The 18,675-nt window shown below is 35.8% G+C and overlaps 1 protein-coding gene across 2 annotated transcripts in view; it reads left to right on the top strand.

The window, feature by feature from the left end:
* The window catches only part of LOC113436827 (glypican-5-like), a 358,073-nt gene that overhangs the window by 199,479 nt on the left and 139,919 nt on the right, over positions 1 to 18,675 (top strand). The window lies entirely within an intron of this gene.

Genomic DNA, 18,675 nt, shown 5'->3' with positions numbered 1-18,675 from the left:
GAAAGGATTTTGGTGTTTTTACTTAACAGGGCTTAGATAGGAACATTGTACAGGCCCATTGTTAAGCAAGATAGTTGTTAAATGAGTTGAACCCAATTTTATGGCACTTTTTGCCATAGTTGTTAAGCAAACCACTGTGGTTGTTAAGTGAATCAAGCATTCTTTAAGTGAATACAGATTTCCCTATTGATTTGGCTTTCTAGAAGACAGTTTGGAAGGTCATAAATACTGATCACATGATTCCAAAATGTTGCAAACATTGTAACTACATGCAGGATGCCAAGCAAACAGATTTTGACCATGGAAGTGCTGCATTGGTTATAATATTGGTGGTAAGTTATATTTTGCAATGCCGTTGAAACTTTAGTCACTATGTGAATGATTGTAAGTTGAGAACTATCTGTAATTTGATAAGACCAAGCACACTTGTGACAAAGGAATTGCTTCACATATGAATCTTGAATTATACAATTTGTATCAAAACATAGAAAACAAGCTCAATAGCAGTAACTGTGAGAGGGATCTTGGAGTCTAAGTGGACAACCAGATAAATATGAAACAGCAGTGTGCAGCCGCCGCCAAAAAAGCTAATGCAATCCGAAGTTGTATAAACAGAGGAATACAGTCAAAATCAAGGGAAGTACTAATACCACTCTATAAAGCCTTAGTAAGACCACACCTAGAGTACTGCATCCAGTTTTGGTCACCACATTATAAAAAAGATGTTGAGACTCTGGAAAAAGTACAGAGAAGAGCAACCAGGATGATTAGGGGACTGGAGGCTAAAACATACAACAAACGGTTGCAGGAACTGGGCTTGGCTAGTCTAGTAAAGAGAAGGACCAGGGGAGACATGATAGCAGTCTTCCAATATTGGAGAGTCTGCCACAGAGAGGAAGGGGTCAAGCTATTTTCTAAAGGGCCAGACAAGGAATAATGGATGGAAACTGAACAAGGAGAGATTTAACTTGGAAACAAGGAGAAACTTTCTGACAGTGAGAACAATTAAACCATGGAACAGCTTGCCCTCGGAAGTTGTGGAGCGCCATCAGTTGAGACTTTCAAGAAGAGATTGGACTCCCATCTGTCAGAAATGGTGTAGGGTCTCCCACTTGGGCGGGGGGTTGGACTAGATGACCTACAAGGTTCCTTCCAACTGTCATTATCAGTATCTGTATAATTCTTTATGAAATCTTGAGACAATCAAACCATTTTTAAGATTCTAAGATGCCATAAAGCAAAAAACTCTCTGAGCTGCAATTCCCAGCTCCCTTTCAATTTATTCTTCTTTCCCTGCAAAAGTTAATGGTCTAGTAAATAGGAACATGTCATGTGTCATGTCAAATCTAATATACTAACATATCTCAGGATAACACTGTAACTGATTAGCTTCATCAAAGTATCAACCCATCTGAGCATTTGGGTACTAATTATATTTTGCCTGGCTCACCTGTGCCAAATAAGGCTTGGGGAATTGTCCTCCTTGATCCTGATGAAGTGCATGAGAAACAGTGTCAGACCAGATAATTAACTGTGAATGTCCATGTCCAGAACCATCAATTCTCTGCCTCTTTTGTTCTATTGATCACCAGGGCAATTAGGAGCAGAGGAAGGAAGCAAGTCCCCCTTTCCTGCCCCCGGTGGAAGTCTGATACTTTTAGATTGTCCTTTTTAGATTATTTCTTCTAGCTTCCTTCTTTTTAGCCTGTCCCCTTTTTTTTCTTCTTTTCCTTTCCCCTTATCATGAAGGCATAAAGGTCAGAAACACAGGCTTTCTATCAAACCAGGTACATTTTTAATTAACTATTCTCCTCCTTTTGAGGCCAATAAGATAGGTGTGGTAAATTCTGTTCACCCTTAGATTATGTTGAATAGAGATTCAAGGAAATAAACAGGAAGCTTCCAGTAAGAGTTAAGTTATAATCTCTTTTTTCCCTGAAAAAGTCTCTGGAGAATTATGCTCCAGTCCAATCAGGTCAGCTCACTTAAAAATGTAGATCAAATAAAATTCAGAAGCATCCTAACAAGAGAGTAGATTGCACAAATAAAATAAGAGTGAGATTAATTGCTCCTTGAAGTCTTCTCTGTTGAGCAGGTTGACTTATTGGGCACTTTCCTTCAGTGCCTCACTGAACTATAACTGGGAAGAAAATTGGATAGGTGTGATGATACCTATGGAAACAAATTCTGAATATGTTATTCATATACATTAAGAATGTGGTTTCTTTTCTTTTGTCTTCTTTTAAGTTAGCACTTCTTCTACTGATTGTATGACTAATGTCAATTGTGCGATTTAATTTTTTTTATTTACACCTTGCTGATTAGTTAAATTGCCTGTACTTTCTACATTTTTTTCCTCCTGTGAAAAAGAGGAAAAAAGATTGTTGGCCTGAAGTTCTTTTCTGCAAAAACTCAAAGCTGAAATCATATTGTAATTAAACCTTTTAGCACTAGAGGGAGCTCCAGTTTCAGCTTGTTTCAAACAATGAGCTTTTCAGAAAACAGCAAATGTTTCTTATATATGTTGTAAACGTTGCATTAGATTCTAAGGAATGAGGAAATGTTTCCCCTAAAATCAGGTGTATGTATATAGACTGCATATCCTGGACCAGAGGTCTCCAAATTTGGCAACTTTAAGTCTTGTGGACTTCAACTCCTGGAGTTGAAGTCCGCAAGTCTTAAAGTTGCCGAGTTTGGGGACCCCCGTCTTGGACTATTATTTCTAGAAGTATTTCAGTTTTTTAAAAAGAAATCAGTTATCATTAATGGGCATATTTACAATATCATCTGAAACTGAGATCACAAAAGTATCAGGAGGAGACTGCCCAATACTTTCCAGAAGTTTTGTACTACAATTCCCATCAGTCCCAACCTGCTTACTCAGTTTGCAAAAAGTCAAGAACATAACAGATGGGCATCATATTGTTTTCTTCCTAATTTCAGTATTATGCAACATCACTCTGTACTAATTGTAACAATAGTTTTGTTCCTATAGAATATTACAAACATAAATGGGACTGCTCTCATTCAGAAACGCCAAGAATGCCTTAAAAGTTAAAGAAATAATTATACAATATTCTTTTTAAAAAATGAATTCCTTTGTTTTATTAAAAATGACATTTAGTGCAAACATTATCATCCACCTTGAGTGACCTACCAATTAACTGGCAGGAATTTGAAGAGATTTACTCCAGCATTGATAGCAATATAAAGAATGAAGGACAATAATGCAGTTGGAATGGCAAGCTATGAATGTCTAGGTAAGTAAATGGAAAAAGTCAACATAAATCTGCTTTGGTTGCCATTTTTTGAGAATACTTGATATGAAGCTATGTTTCCTCCAGCACCAATTCTATTATGAAGTTTTTATCCTTTAAGAACAGGGCTTTTGCATTATTATATTTGATATGAATTCAGCACCAAGGCACTCATAAAACTCATGTCCACAGTTAAAATTATTTTAACGGATGAAATTAACAAACTGTGCCATGACTCTATTCTTCTGCAAGATTTCTGTGGGAAGACAGTCAGTCTTTGTACAATTTCATTTTGTTTTTTAAATTGGAATGCCTGACTCACTGCCAGGCTTAACACCTGGGCTCATCCATTAATCACTCATCTGCTGATGCTTCCCTTTAATTCAGCTTTTCTACTGGACTTGGCAGAAGCCTCATGGGTACACAAGAATGAACAGCTTATTAGCCAGTACAGTGCAAAGAAATCAAGAACAATCATCTATTGTGAAGAATATAAGTTATAGCTTCTTTATCCTATACAGTTGACATCATGCTTAGTGATTTTAAAGTCAGCCTGTGATATAACCACAGGTTTCTGCCTCAGTAACCCATTCCCCTACACACACTTAGTTTGCAATGATATTAAGTAATATCTGTAATTAGAGAGGCCATATTGTTTTAAGCTACCAAATTGTTTGCCGCTTTTTGGCTGGGAAGAACGTGTGAGCTGAGCCACACAGTTATAACTTAGTAAGTTCTAAACCACACCCATTCTTGCTAATTCACAGAAATGTTTAAAGTGTAACTTAGTGCAATGTATGAACCCCTCTGGACATCTTTAATTGGTATCCCACTATTTAATCTTGGAAAACTTGGAAAAATGGCTTTTTACCCCTTGATTCTGATTGTACAAGGCTCCTGATCCTATTGAGCAGAGATGAGGAACTATGGCCCTTTTATGACTTGTGGACTTCAACTCCCAGTATTCCTGAGCTGGCAAAGCCCACAAGTCATAAAAGGTCCATAGTTCTCCATCCCTGCATACGGAGTTGGTGTTCTCACTTCCCCTATTCAATCTGAGAAGACTGAACGTAAAAAAGGCACTACCACAAGACACATTTTCAGTTCTGATCCAAGAATGTCTTCCATCTCCTGTCTGTCCATGATTGAATGCCTGGAAAAAGCCTCTGTTAGAATGAAGAGAGACAGACAGACCGAGATACACACACAGAGAGACTAGGAAACTGGGAAACTACTAGTAGAAGAAGAGTGATCTTTTCTACTTTTTGAAAACATATTTAAAACAAATAAATAATGGCCTGTTTTTGAATTGATACGTATGAAATTCAGGGATAAGCTAATTCTTAAGTACAGAACTATTTTTAATAATTAATTTACAGGATATTTGCACTTATTTAAACCCTTGTGCAGAAATAAAGAGTCCTGAGTCCACACATTGAAAAGTATGATGCGGACTCCAGAAAACATTCACCATGCTATGAGTTCTTCCATTGGGAATTAAAGCTGAAGAATATTCCAAGAGCATTGAAAGTTCCTTATTGGTTCATATAAATAAACAAGGATACAAATCCACATTTTAAAAGTTCTTTTTATTTTCTTATTTGTAGTGTGACTGTAGTAGTGGTTCTATATCAGAGCATGTAGCAGCACAAATAATTCTTCAGCTGCAAGTCTCTTAATCTTATAATACCATTTTATTACAGTCTGCCAGTAACAGTTATCCCGATATAGTTTAAAAATTTCATACCATATGGTAGTCTATGACAGGAAGTTCTGATACTGGCCAAATAAAACAAATTGTCTTAATTTTTCTCTAGAAATGGATGAACCAGTTTGGAGAGAGTTGTAATTCATAAGTCTACCTACACTGATGATTGGCTTATATAACTATAAATAAAAACAAAGATCCAAAGAGTGGAAATGGGCAAATATTTCTTAAACAAATAATTATTATGAACTATTTATGAACCCTTAAAGTCAACTGTTTTTGTTTCAAAATCTAACCTCTGGGATGCAATTTACCTTTACATTTGATCTCTTCTAGGTCTCGCCTGATAGATTTTTCAACTATCAGGTGAGATAGTTAAATATAAATATGTATTAAATATAAATTAACATTCATCACTGGAAATCATAAAATGTTTTAAGAATTGAAACTTTAAATGCAGTACAGATTGTTTTACTGCTTTTGTAATTGAAATATTCAATAGTGACTGCGGGATCATAACTAAGCCCTTGTAGAATTATGCATGGGTCATCATAAGTGAAATAATTAAGCAACTTAAGACTTTTTAACCCAGTCTTCTCCATATGTTGTTTTCCAAATAGATTTGACTACAAATGATCTGTATTCAAGGTAGTTCTGAAGGGCAGCAAATTTGGGACATAAATGCTAATATTTTCAGATGTGTCCAGATTATGGGTGTTTTTGTGCCCCATTTCAATTTGGGCTTGGCAACAGATTTGTAAGACAGATGTAGGAAGAAAAATGTCTCCGTCTGATATTTGTAAAATAAAAACTAGGGACAGTTATGGGACTCTGGAGTTTAATTATCATTAAATAATGAGAGTGCCAATAAAAGACTTTTCATTTCTCCTCGTGCTATGCTATATCTGGGAGATTAATTACTGCTGCTTATCACAGATAGGACACTTTGAGCCTTTAGTGAAAACAATTGTGTAGATGTGAGTCTTTAATTCTCATTGGAAGGAAATTCATTGTAGCAAAAGGGAGTCCTTCAAAATGCCTGCAACATGAGCTACTTTATTTTAAAGAGATACACATTCAAAAAAGGGATATTTTAAATTGTAATATGTGTATGTGATAAACCCGTGTCTATTTCAGATATATATGTGTATTGTATGTATTTATAACTGCATTGCTTAGCAATGGAAATACTAAGAATTACCTGCATTATACTATATAGCATATCATATCATCTTGCTCAATCTAAGAAGATCAATGGAAACATCATACCTTGATTTCCTTTATAGAACCCAATGAGAGGAGGATCTGGTGATCTGGGCAGTAGGCCCAAAGCATTTCAGGTTTGTGCTCCATTCTTACTGCAAGGTAAATCTTTCCCCATATGAGAAACACTTTGAAAATTTTGGCCAAAAAGTATACTAGATAGAATTCAGAATTTTTTTTTAAAAGAAATAAATGGTAGTTCGGTGGAAAACCCACTGGATGTGGTAGCTAATGCTGATGTCAGCCACAGCTTTGGCTGATGGGAGTATGTGTGTTTGTTTGCTAAGCATGATGAGTTTTATTTGCAGCAGCATTTGGCAAGCTTGGAATATTGCTTGTATTTCAGGGAGCATTCTGCCCTTTTTATTCAACTATATATAATTAAGTCTTCTAATGGCAAAAATACATTTGAGCTTGCTAATTATGCTCAATGAAGAGGCTTGATACGGTATTCCTCCAGATATTGCCCAAATAAAATATTAACACTGTTCTTCATTTGAAATGTTGCTTTTTAAAATATCTTCTCCCACATTTATACATCCCTTGATTGTGCAGAAAACAGGCCTTAGGGAGGGAGAAATTTCAGGCTTATTTTGGTGCAGTATTTAATCTTAATGCATTAATCGCAGGAGCTGGCATATAGCTACCATCCTAGATTCAGCCCCATTAGCTCAGGTACTTGGACTTTTATCAAGTTTCCTAAGGGCAGTGAGTCTCCATGCAGGTGTTACAGGAATCAAATGGCAGACCTGGAATCCTCTAATTGAAGCATATCAGAGATTTGGCCTTCTGGCTAAAATGAACAGAAATGCATTTCTCATCAACAGTAACAAGTTAACTTGCTTGATTTATAACTGAAATGATGTTTTTGTGTAATATTCACAGTAATGCAATTTGTGTGTCTCTCAAAATATTGTATTTGTTCTATTTACACAAGTTTAGGTTGACTGTCCTGTTTTCCGTAGAGATAACACAGGATAGCCATATATTTGATTATCTGCTATGCTTAGGTTCTGTGCTGGGTTCATGTAAATATCAGCAAATTTCTCATAGGTTTTCATTTTGTCTGTTGATGTTGTCAGCATAATGCTCTATTCAAAATATAACCAATAAAAACATTGATTTTTTTTCCTATTCCCCCCAAGCAGCTTCTTAAATCTACATCATAAACTCAAAGGAAACCTTTCACTGAGGTTTCATCTAGTATTCTTTGGAAAAATAGATTACAGATCATTATATTGCTGAATATCAGTGTCTACCTGAAGTCCATTAAATTTTGATAATAATTACAGTGATGGGCAGTGCAAGAGCCAACAAAGAAGCCTGTAACATATGGAGAACTTGGATGGGTAGAATGGAATTTGTTCTCCTAATGAGAAATGATCTAAAGAATAATGATGCAATTCTGCATACTCTGCATTCCTAGGATGTCAGCTTAAAAGCCGACTACTTATTGTTTTCAAAGCTCCAATGAAATCTGTCTTTTTTGCTGACTGCAATTTCATTTGCAGGCCGAAGGAATGCATCTAATACAACTATTGCCTTGTTGGTCAGGCAAAGTCCATCAAACTATACCTGCCATATGGTAGCTAGAGAGATATCATAGGGTACAAGCCAGGGTGGGCTTCACAAATTCCAGCAATGGGTTCTCTGCCCTGTTGCTGCATAGGCACGGCCATGGTAAGCGTGGCCTAGTTGGCCTCCTGCACCATGGCGGGAGGCCGTTTCTGCCTTCCCGAGGCTCTGGAGGCTTTCCTTGAGTCTCTGGGATGACAAAAATGGCTTCCCCTGGCTCTGGAGGCTGTCTGGAGGCCAAAAACAGGCCCATTTCCAGACTTCTGGATCCTCTGAGAGTCCCACTTTTCCCCTCCCCAAGCCTTTGCACAGTCCCTGTACTTACCTCTCATTTAAAATGGGCAGTGTGGGGACTCCTGGGATTGGGGGTGTGGGGCAGGAGGGGCAGAACCAGCCAGGGGTGGAATTTGGCAGTTAGGTGAACTAGCCATAATGTTAGCAACAGGTTCACCCAAACCCGCGCGAACCTGTAGCAGCCCATCCCTGGTACAAGTTCACATAAGCATCAAGAAAGATGTCATAAAAAACTCATATACGCACCAATGTATGAACTTCAGTGGTAGAATGTCTCTTCAATGAATGTACTTTATGTTCAGTATTTGACATCTTCAATAAAAGGAACTAGAGACCAGATGATGGGATATCACAGAGTTGCTAATAAGGTAATTTGGAGCTAGATGGACAAATAGTCTAATCGTTCAGAACTTAGCATCTCTCATGATGATCATCTTGTGCTGTTTGTCCCCGGTATCTAGTTCTGAGAGGTAATTTGCTTCTATGTTTATAAATTTCATTTATTTTCCCAATTCTTAACCAAACGATTTGCATATTATAAACTTCTTAAAAGGATTTTGCAGTAGCAGTCATTATGTAGTTATGAATTGTGTCAGTTAGCTAATCTTTGTGTGAAGAGCTGTTTGGATTAGCAGCCTTGAGTCTATCAATCCCATTTGGATGGGACTGTGGATTCTGTATTATCTAGTAGGCAGGTCACATATGCAACATAAATCAGATTCTTGCTTTCTCAGTCATGACAAATTCACCTCACCATCACTTCTATTCAGGAGATATACTAATGCCAGTCAGTGAATAGGTTAGTTGGTCATCACTGAATTTTAAACAATTCTGAAGCACAAATCCCTAGTTTTGGCTTTCATAAATGAGGGGGTAGAAGCTCATTCATAAATGGTCTCAGACATTACACTTCCCCATTGTCCCTATTCAGACATTACATTTTTGTGTACGGTATTTGCAAATGGAATCGCTATCTTGTTTTGCTTTTGCTGCCTGGAAGTGTCTTCAGCTTTCTTAGGTTGCATTACTAGATCTGTCATTCTTCAGGGTTTAATTCCACTTTACAAATCAATATCTGAATAGGACATAGAGCTATATTTTATGTTCATATCATGCATATATAACTACATGCATTTGGACAAGGGTGCATATGTATCACAATTGACTATTTCATCTACTGCATTTGCTGAAGCGTACAATGAGCTATTGATAACATACATTAGGATAATTTTATTTTCTCAGTTGGAAGCCTTGTTTCTTCAAGCCGCAACTTGTTGCAGAGCTAACAGCAAGTATTCCCAAGGTCCTGATGGACAAGCTCAAACTGAAAATATTGAGAAATCCCTTCCCTCCTGTATTACATCCCTCTGTATTATTTTGTCTGAGACCATAAGGGCAAATCACTGTTGCCAAAGTTCTCAGCTTGTTTCGTCTAAGAACTGTGCAGATTTGGCAGTGGATGGCATATTTTCCATTGGTGCTTGAAAATCACAAAAACAACAATTTGAATAAACTATATTCTGGGTGACTTGAGTTTGAGACGATAACAGATGGTTGAGGGAAAAAATATTGAGTAAATAAAATCTAATCTTACTTCAAATCTGATATAATCTGATATAAATCTTCACAAAATAGCATTTGCATAAGACAAAAAACAACATAGTCATATTTTTTGACAAGTACAAAATAATATCAACTGTTTATGAAGATGTTGATTTTTCATTTAGCATCTTTTATGCTTTGCCTTGAACTGTATCTTTTTTCCATAGAAAGGAGCATGATTTCAATGGGACAGAAATTATGCATGCTATATTATATTGTTTAACATAATATGTTCAGAATGTTGCAACTTCCTAAACTTAAATCTAAAAGTATTTATGTAATATAAATTTTGTAAAATTCAGGAAATAATGTTGAATTCATTTCTGCTTAGTAATATTTAAAAAAATCCTACTAAAATTCTAACTATATTACTTAAGCATTGCCTAAAAACTGCTTTGTACTGCATTAAAGCTATCTATCCAGTCCAACAGTGTGACCAATAGTTGCTACAGTAGCTTTCAAAAATGCTGGAAATGGGATTTTGGACCTTTTTTTAAAAAAATGCAGAGCAGATGCTCTGCTTCTGTATTATTTATTTTCTTAGTCCAAAAGTAATCCTTTTATGGTAAGGGATGTACTTGTAAAAGAAGACCAATATAAAAACATACTGGTAATTAAGTATGAGCAAATTTCATTTATGTATTTTCAAAAGGACTTTTTTCAGTATTGCAAAATGTTTTCAGTATAGTGCTTTCAGTTTTTTTTAAATGGTATCTGCTCAGTCTAGTTTTGCAATGAATACATAATGTTAAATTTGTGGCATAAGTTATATCTATGACAGCAAACTCTGAAACCATAACCCCGGGAATATGAGAAGGAGAACCTAAACTATGAGGGAGGGCAATGATAATCAGCCATAGATCTTCACCAATATCAGCAAAAAGATTGGAAAATGTTGGCTTGATAAATTGACTTCCTAAATCATTCCTTTTTCAGATTTTTCATAGTATATGTGTTCATTTATTTGACCTTCCTTTAAAAAGGAAATATGGTGGTAAAAATAAGCCAGTTACAAAGCTTTGGAAAATAATGCTTTCTATAGACTCTGGATTTTAAGTGTTTCTAAAGTAGTATATCCTAGAGATGAACAAATGCCATTGACTATGTTACATTTACCACATGCTAGGGGAAGAGATGAGCTTTGGTAATTTCTGTTTGTTCGTATTCCAGAATTTATTAGATTTAGATGCCTTTAAAAAAGGTAAAATTATGGAAACATGTTAAAATGTTAAAGCTCAAATTGTATAAGGCATCATTTTTCTCAATCTGTGCCTCACAAGTGTACTGGTAGGTATCATTTTCAAAATCCCTAGGGATTATGGAGCTGTGGTCCATCTCATGAGGATTGCACTAGTAAACTATATAGTATCTCGGCTGGCTTGATTTCTGATTTTAGATGGCCAAGTTCATATTATTGTGCAAGTGCTGAAGTCATTGCTGACTTATTCTATTATCTTAGTAGTTCATATTCCTGATGTCCAGGGTCATTTAAAATGAGACAGGGTCATTTTAATTTTGATGCTTTCTGTTCATTCCTAGGACATCATAGTTTGCTATTAAGTCCAAGACTCAAATTATCAATTTGATTAGTTTACTCAATTTTGAGTATGATTTTTATCTGTTCAACTAACAATGATTTTGTACTTTAGAACAGCTGCTGTTCTAAAACATTATATAGCAGGAAGTAAAATCATGTCATCGAAGGAAGCTCTGCATAATTGCCAGAGGAAAAAACCTGTATAATGAATCTTGTCTCCTAAAACAGCTTGAAATATTAATGGGTGAAAATTCAGGTGATTTAATAATCTTGTATATCATTCTTTGTTCTTGAAAAAATGTTTTGGGTGATCCAAGCCCTTTTGGGTAAGGGGAACCCAGAAATTCATTTTCAAGGATAAGCAGAAGAATATTTTGGGGCATCTGTCAGACAAAAACCACTCAAATTCATCCCCAGTTAGATGTCAGCTTTGGTACAGGTCCAGTAGAATTGCATAGGCTTGCCCTGTTATCTGAGAATAATTTAAAACTGTTGTATATGAAGAAGTGGACAGTGCCCTTATGATTGTGAGCTTCTCCTCCTTAAATCCCTGCCCCTCTTGGCTGACTAAGGCTGCCTGGAAAAGGACGTGTGACTGGATGCTCCTGGTGGTTAATTCATCCTTGGGAAAGGGGATGGTTTCTTTGTCTCTCATGGAGCCATTGATTCACCTCCTTCTCAAGAAGCCATTCTGGATCCTACCATACTGGGCAGTTTTCATTCAATGTTCAACCTCCCTTTTTGAGGAAGTTTGTGTAGAAGGTGGTTGTGGGGTACCTTAGTAGATCTGGATGAAACAGATTATCTAAACCCTTTTCAGTCAGGATTCAGATTTATACATGGGATAGGAACAGTACTGGTTGCACTTAAGGATGATCTCTGGTGGGAGCAAGATTGGGTAATCTATCCATTGTACTTAATTTCTTGGCAGCTTTTGATAATATCAATCATGATATCCTTCTGGAGATTGAAAGTGGGTGGAATAGCATTAGGTTTTAGGGTTTCCAGATTCTGGACTGGACCGTACCATTTTTGGTACAGATTAGGTGGCACTGCCCCAGGCAGACCTGGCTCACAATCTGGTTGTCCTTCCAGACTCATGATTCCAGCTGAAGGAAGAGACCAGGGGGGCCTTTACAAAACTTCATGTAGTATGACATGAGTCTGGAAACCCTAAAACCCAGTGCCATTCAGGCTTCCTGTAGTTCAGTTGAAGCTTATTTTTTCCCATCCGGACCTTACAGCTTCGAAGCACCAGGACTTGACTTCCACAGCATTGCTTAATTTGCCAGGGATAGAAAGATATACTTGAACATCATCAGCATATTAAAGATACCATGCCTCATGGCAATGGATGATTTCCCCAAAGGAGAGTGCATCAAACCCTTCAGCAATCAGTAATGACTAAGGAAGGGATCTCTCAGTGCTGATCAACACAGACAGGTATTGACTGAGGAAGGAAGAGAACCAGCACAATGCTATGTCACCTGAATCATGAGACTGTGTTTACCCAAAGGCTGTGCCTTTGAAGAGTGTGTGGAAGCTTCAACTAGTGCAAAATGCCACAGCGCTGGCAGTTATGTGTGCCCCTGAGAACACATACATTATATTTCTGCTTTATGAGTTACACTGGTTGCCAGTTTGCTTCCAGGTCCAATTCAAAGTACTATTTTCCCCCTTTAATCCCTACATTTACTTGGCAGGCATTCACTAGTTTAATCTTATTTTACCATATTTCAGTTGCTGATAATTTGAGAGCAAGATACAGAAGTTATTTTTGTTTCTCGATACAATAGTTCTACAGAGTATTATATTCTATAATGTCTACATGCAAATAAGGGATGAAGATAAATATAATGGAATTGATTTCATCACCTCCATCCAACCACTGTTTTCTTGGTGTTTCCTTTCCTTTTAATCCATGTACTATTTCTTCACATATATTTTTTTTCAATTCAGTGCATTCATTTTCTATAAATGACCCAATTACTCCATATTTCCTTCATTTTTACAAATAGTCTACATTTTTAGATAAATTTTATGAAACCAAAACATCTAAATAAAAATATTTGGAAACGTTCCTATTTTTCTGCCAAGAAAACCCATCAGTCTGTTGTAATGGGATTTTACTTCAGTTTTATTCTTTGCTAACAGCTACGAAATTTATACCACTAGTGTCTGTCTGGTACGAATTTCAAAATGAATCTTTCAGACTTATTTGCTTTCTTCTAAAGAAATAGAAATATTACTCTGTTGTAGCAGGAACTTCTTAAAGACTAAAGGCATTTCGGCATCTGTTTTCATAGATCAACACTTTTCCAGTCATTTTAAAAAAGTTGTTACTAGTTATATTTCAACCTTTGAAAAAACAAAGCCTCCATAAAGAGGTGAGATAAATTGAAAAAAAAATGGCCTTGCTCCTGTTTCTTTACTATGGGACCAGATGTGCACACCACAATCACTGGAGGCCAAAATACCATTACAATTGGCAGACTCTGTCAACCTGATATACAGAGTTTCTAACACATCATTTGAATTCTTCATAAAAGACAATTAGAAGTATTTAGAATATGGTTTCCCATTTTATTTGTTCCAGGAAATTGATCCTCTAAATGATTATTTATAATCATAAATTATACACACATGCATGCACACATGCTCACACACAAATACAATCTCTCTCTCTCTCCCTCCCATTGTCTCAGTGTATGTATGTATTATATATTCTGCGAATATAAGATTTTTCTCTTATTTTCCCAAAAGTATTTTTGTTCGAACTTTGCTTGGTAGTTTAGCTGTTTATTGTAAAAGTAGCCAGACTAATACAATTTCAGGTATTCAGCTTTGTTCGGGTATTTTTCCACGTCATTATAATTGTGCTTTTAAAGTTATAGCAACGTTTCGGCAGAATTTCATCTGCCATCATCAGGCTTCACAATACAGAAGCCTGATGAAGGCAGATGAGATTCTGCCAAAACGTTGCTACAACTTTAAAAGCACAACTGTAATGACGTGGGAAAATACCCGAACAAAGCTGAATACATACATACATACATACATACATACATACATACATACATACATACAATCTTCCTTACTTTGCTTACATTTACTATTTTCCCATGAGTACTTTAAAGCTATTATCTAAGACCTTAATTATACATATTTCAGGGTAACAGTCTTCAGATTCCAGATTCCAGAGGAGTCTCTTCAGACAATAGGTGAACCTACATGAAAAAAAGCTTGAAGGGATTTAAGTATGGGAGTCTGTATATGTTGAGAAAAAGATGGACAGCCTTTTTCGTAGGCTTTGAAAGAGTGCCCAGCATGAAGGAAACAATGCTGCTCTGCCGAACTTGTCTCAAACAACATTCTTCTGGTTCATGATGAAATAGCAGTTATAACTTTTAGAGTTTTATAAAATACCCGCAAGAACCTTTTATAGGCTATAGTGTTGGAATATTTTGCTGGAGCATTCATATGTTTATTAAGACTTTGAAACTTGTTTTATTTTAAGATTTTTGCTTGCCTTTTTTACTTTGCACTATTTATAGGCCTTAAAAATAGCTTACCCAGAGAAATGAGATAAGGCATACATAGCTTCTCTTTAGATAAGTCAATTCTCAGAAAAGATAGAGATCTTTCAAAGGAAGAAAGGAATTTCCATATATGAAATATTGTTGAAATGAGAAATGGCTACCTGGACAAAGAGTGGTATTCTATAGAAGGGGCTAATTGTAAAATTTATATAAGTTATGCTGGATGGAAGCGGATTTTGCAGTCACCCATCTAATAGCTTGTTTTATTGCTTTTGGGTGAAAAATAAAGAACTTAATTCACTTTTGGGGGCTTAGGTCACTTTTTTGGTTGCTTTTTGTTTATCCCAGCTCACAATCAAACTTGGTAAGGGATAAAAATTACAATTTATCTAGGCTTTCCCTGTAATCAATGTATTAGGGACTGATTTTTGAAAAAAAATAGTAAAACTTAGAAAAACTAAGAAAAATAATTGTGCCTCCCTCCAGTCTTGATCCTTATTTGTTGAAGGTAAGAGTAGGGTATTGTTACATGATGATTAATCAAAGACTACTAAATCTACAACAAGTAATATTTTTAACAATTATATAGCATTAAAGATTGTTGACAATTTGTTAGCAATAAATTTTTATAATACATGGATCAGATAAAATAACAGATAATCAGAGTTGGAAGGGACCTTGTAGGTCATCTAGTCTAATCCCCCCCACCCAAGCAGGATACCCTACACCATTCCTGACAAATGGCAGTCCAATCTGTTCTTGAAAGTCTCAAGTGATGATGCTCCCACAACTTCTGGGGGCAAGCTCTTCCATTGGTTGATTGTTCTCACTGTCAGAAAGTTTATCCTTATTTCCAGGTTAAATCTCTCCTTGTTCAGTTTCAATCCATTATTCTGGCCTACAGGTGCTTTAGAAAATAACTTGACCCCTCCTCTCTGTGGCAGCCCCTCAAAGATTGGAACACTGCTATCATGTCTCCCCTGGTCCTTCTCTTCACTAGACTAGCTATGCCCAGTACCTGTAACCATTCTTCATATGTTTTAGTCTCCAGTTCCCTAATCATCCTGGTTGCTCTTCTCTGTACTTTTTCTAGTGTCTCAACATCTGTTTTATAATGTGATGACCAAAACTGGATGCAGTATTCTAGGTCTGGTCTAAGGCTTTATAGAGTGGTATTAGTACCTCATTTGATCTCGATTGTACCCTCTGTTAATGCAATTTAGAATTACATTAGATCTTTTGGCTGCTTCTGCACACTGCTGGCTCATATTTAGCTGGTTGTCCACTAAGACTCCAAGATCCTTCTCACAGTTAGTATTATTGAGCCTGGTTTCACCCAGTCTATATGTGTACTTTTGGTTTTTCTTGCCTAAGTGTAGGACTTTTCTCTACATTGAATTTCATTTTGTTAGATACGTCCCAATTCTAGTCTTCAAGATCCATCTGGATCTTGAGCCTGTCTTCTTGGATGTTAGCTATTCCTGCCAGTGATTATATGTGAGTAAACTGTTATAATTTGATATCTAGTTTTTATGAATAACTAGATTACTAAACAAAGTCAAGGCTCAAGAGATATAGTACCAGTATAATAATGACTTCTAAAAAATTATGTTTAGCAAACAGCCTCTCTGTTTAGCAATGACCATACAGTACCTTCAAATTATAAATGTCTGTAGATATATTTTCCTGATGATTTTCTAATATTGCTTTCTTTTAAGAGCCCTAATATTTAGTTTTGTTTTAGTTTTTTCTACAGCAGACAAATTTATTTGCAAATTCTTTTATATAACTTTTTCCAAGCCATACTTGGTCTTCAAGTGCGACAGCAACTCCAAAAAGCTGGAGGTGGGACTGAGAAAGAAACTAAATCTGATCTGTCTGCATTTACCCTTGATTTAAATTTAGTTAAAATTGTAATTAACATAATTGCTAGATGTCATGACTTTTACAATTTTCTCTTTCTGTTGCATTTAAAATTACAATTTGATTAAATTTCTTGTAATTCTTGGGGAGTGGCATGGCTCCGTGGGAAATCTGCCTAAACTCTGTTTTATACCAGACAGAGGAAAATGTTAGAAATGACCTTGGTAAAACAAAGTATATAAAATATTCTGGTCTCCTTGAAATTAGTTCAGCCAGGCAAAAATAATTATATGGAGACATTCAATATGGTATTGCCTAAATAATATGCAAACATTGATGCAGATCTAGTCAAAGATGCATAATTAATTTGGATTTGTATTACCAAATATTAAAAATCTCTCATGAGTTCATTGATTTGGAAAATTAGTGAATCCTCTTAAATGATTCACTAACTATTAAGGACATTATTTTTTATTTGTTTAAAAAAAGATCTCTGGGTCTTGTTATAATGCTCTGATCATTATTCTAAGCTATTATGGGGTGAAAACAAAAATGGACCAGTTGAAAAAGGATATTTCAGCCTCATATCAATTTTAGAAAATAGCTGAATATGAAAAAATTTTCAAGCAGAATTTATGTACAGTATATATTGAGTATATAGTTCAGGGTAGACAAATTTAGTTCCACTCTGCAACACTTACACATGCTCAAGTGTAAGCCTATATGGTCCTTTGTGTTTCAATCTATGATATGCATGCGTTGGAGATTTCTACCTTGTTTCCATTTCTAGGTAGGAAATACAAGAGACCTGCAGATTCTGTACCAAAGTTCACAATTTCACCCTAGCCAATTCGTTATTTTCATTATTTTCAATTTTTTTCTTCTTAACTTTTATTGTGTGTTACACAAAACTAAAGGCACACAAGTCTTGTTTTGGATCAACATTAGAAAAAGATAACAATACTTGCATGAGGAGCTAGAGTGTTGTGCAAAATATGCTGACTCTGTAAAACTGCTTAGAGAGGGTTGTAAAGCACTATAAAGCAGTATATAAGTCTAAGTGCTATTACTATTTGTATGTGAAATGGCAAGGATTAGAAGAACACTTTGACCAATCTTATCAAATGAAGGTAAATTATAGACAGCAAAATCAATTTATAGCATGAAACTAGGACATATTTGCTAGGATTGAAGTTATCTGATAGTTTCAATAATGTTAAAATTAATATTGCTGTAGAAATATTTTCAGGTAATGTAGCCCTGAGACCAATGTGAGTAAACTTAACTAGAACTAAAACTGCTTTTTCAGTGAAGTTTAAACTTTTAAAAAATAAGTTTTCTTTATTGTTTGAAATTATTTGTGCTCTTCATTTTCACTGCTGCAGTAAACACAATATCTCATACCATTTTTTCATCAATGTCTGATCAGTTCCTGCTTCATGTTAAATTAAACTGCAAACCGTACTGTATGATTCTCTTACAGGCAAGCTTTTTCAATACAAACTTAGGCAAGCTTCCCTTCCTAAGAGCTTTGTTCATAATGCTTTGAAATATTTTACTTCCCTATGTTAAATTTTTGAAATATCTACAATATATCACTTTTTCTAGTTTAACTTTAGAGTGAGGAGATGGTACATCTTAGCAATAAAGCAGATGGATTATAAGCAAAGTTTCCAGGTAAGGTTGAGAAAATATATTGTGCAAAACTCTAGAGAGAGATTGCCAGTAATTGCTGACTATTGCTGACTATGGTGTAGATAGAAAAATGGACTGATTTAAGCTGAGGCAGGTTCTTTCCTTGCCTGCTCTATCAGATTAGGTAGGATAGGTACAATTCAGATTCTTTCCCTTAAATGGTGCCGTCCAATGAGACTTGGAAGATGCCTTCAAGTAAAGTTCATAACAGATGAGTCCAACTACTGAAAGAAAATTGAAATTAGACAGGGCTAGACAAGGCTTACTGGGACAATGAAGGTAGAAATAATGTGTGCAAACATTGTGCCTTCTTCATTTTTCTCTGTGATCTTAATATCTAAA

This window comes from Pseudonaja textilis, chromosome 4 (genome assembly GCF_049901715.1).
Source record: "Pseudonaja textilis isolate UNSWEBS1 chromosome 4, rPseTex1.2, whole genome shotgun sequence".
In the NCBI taxonomy this organism is placed as follows: Eukaryota; Metazoa; Chordata; class Lepidosauria; order Squamata; family Elapidae; genus Pseudonaja; species Pseudonaja textilis.
Note: the sequence above shows the minus strand (reverse complement) of the source record. Positions and strands in the feature narration are given on the sequence as shown.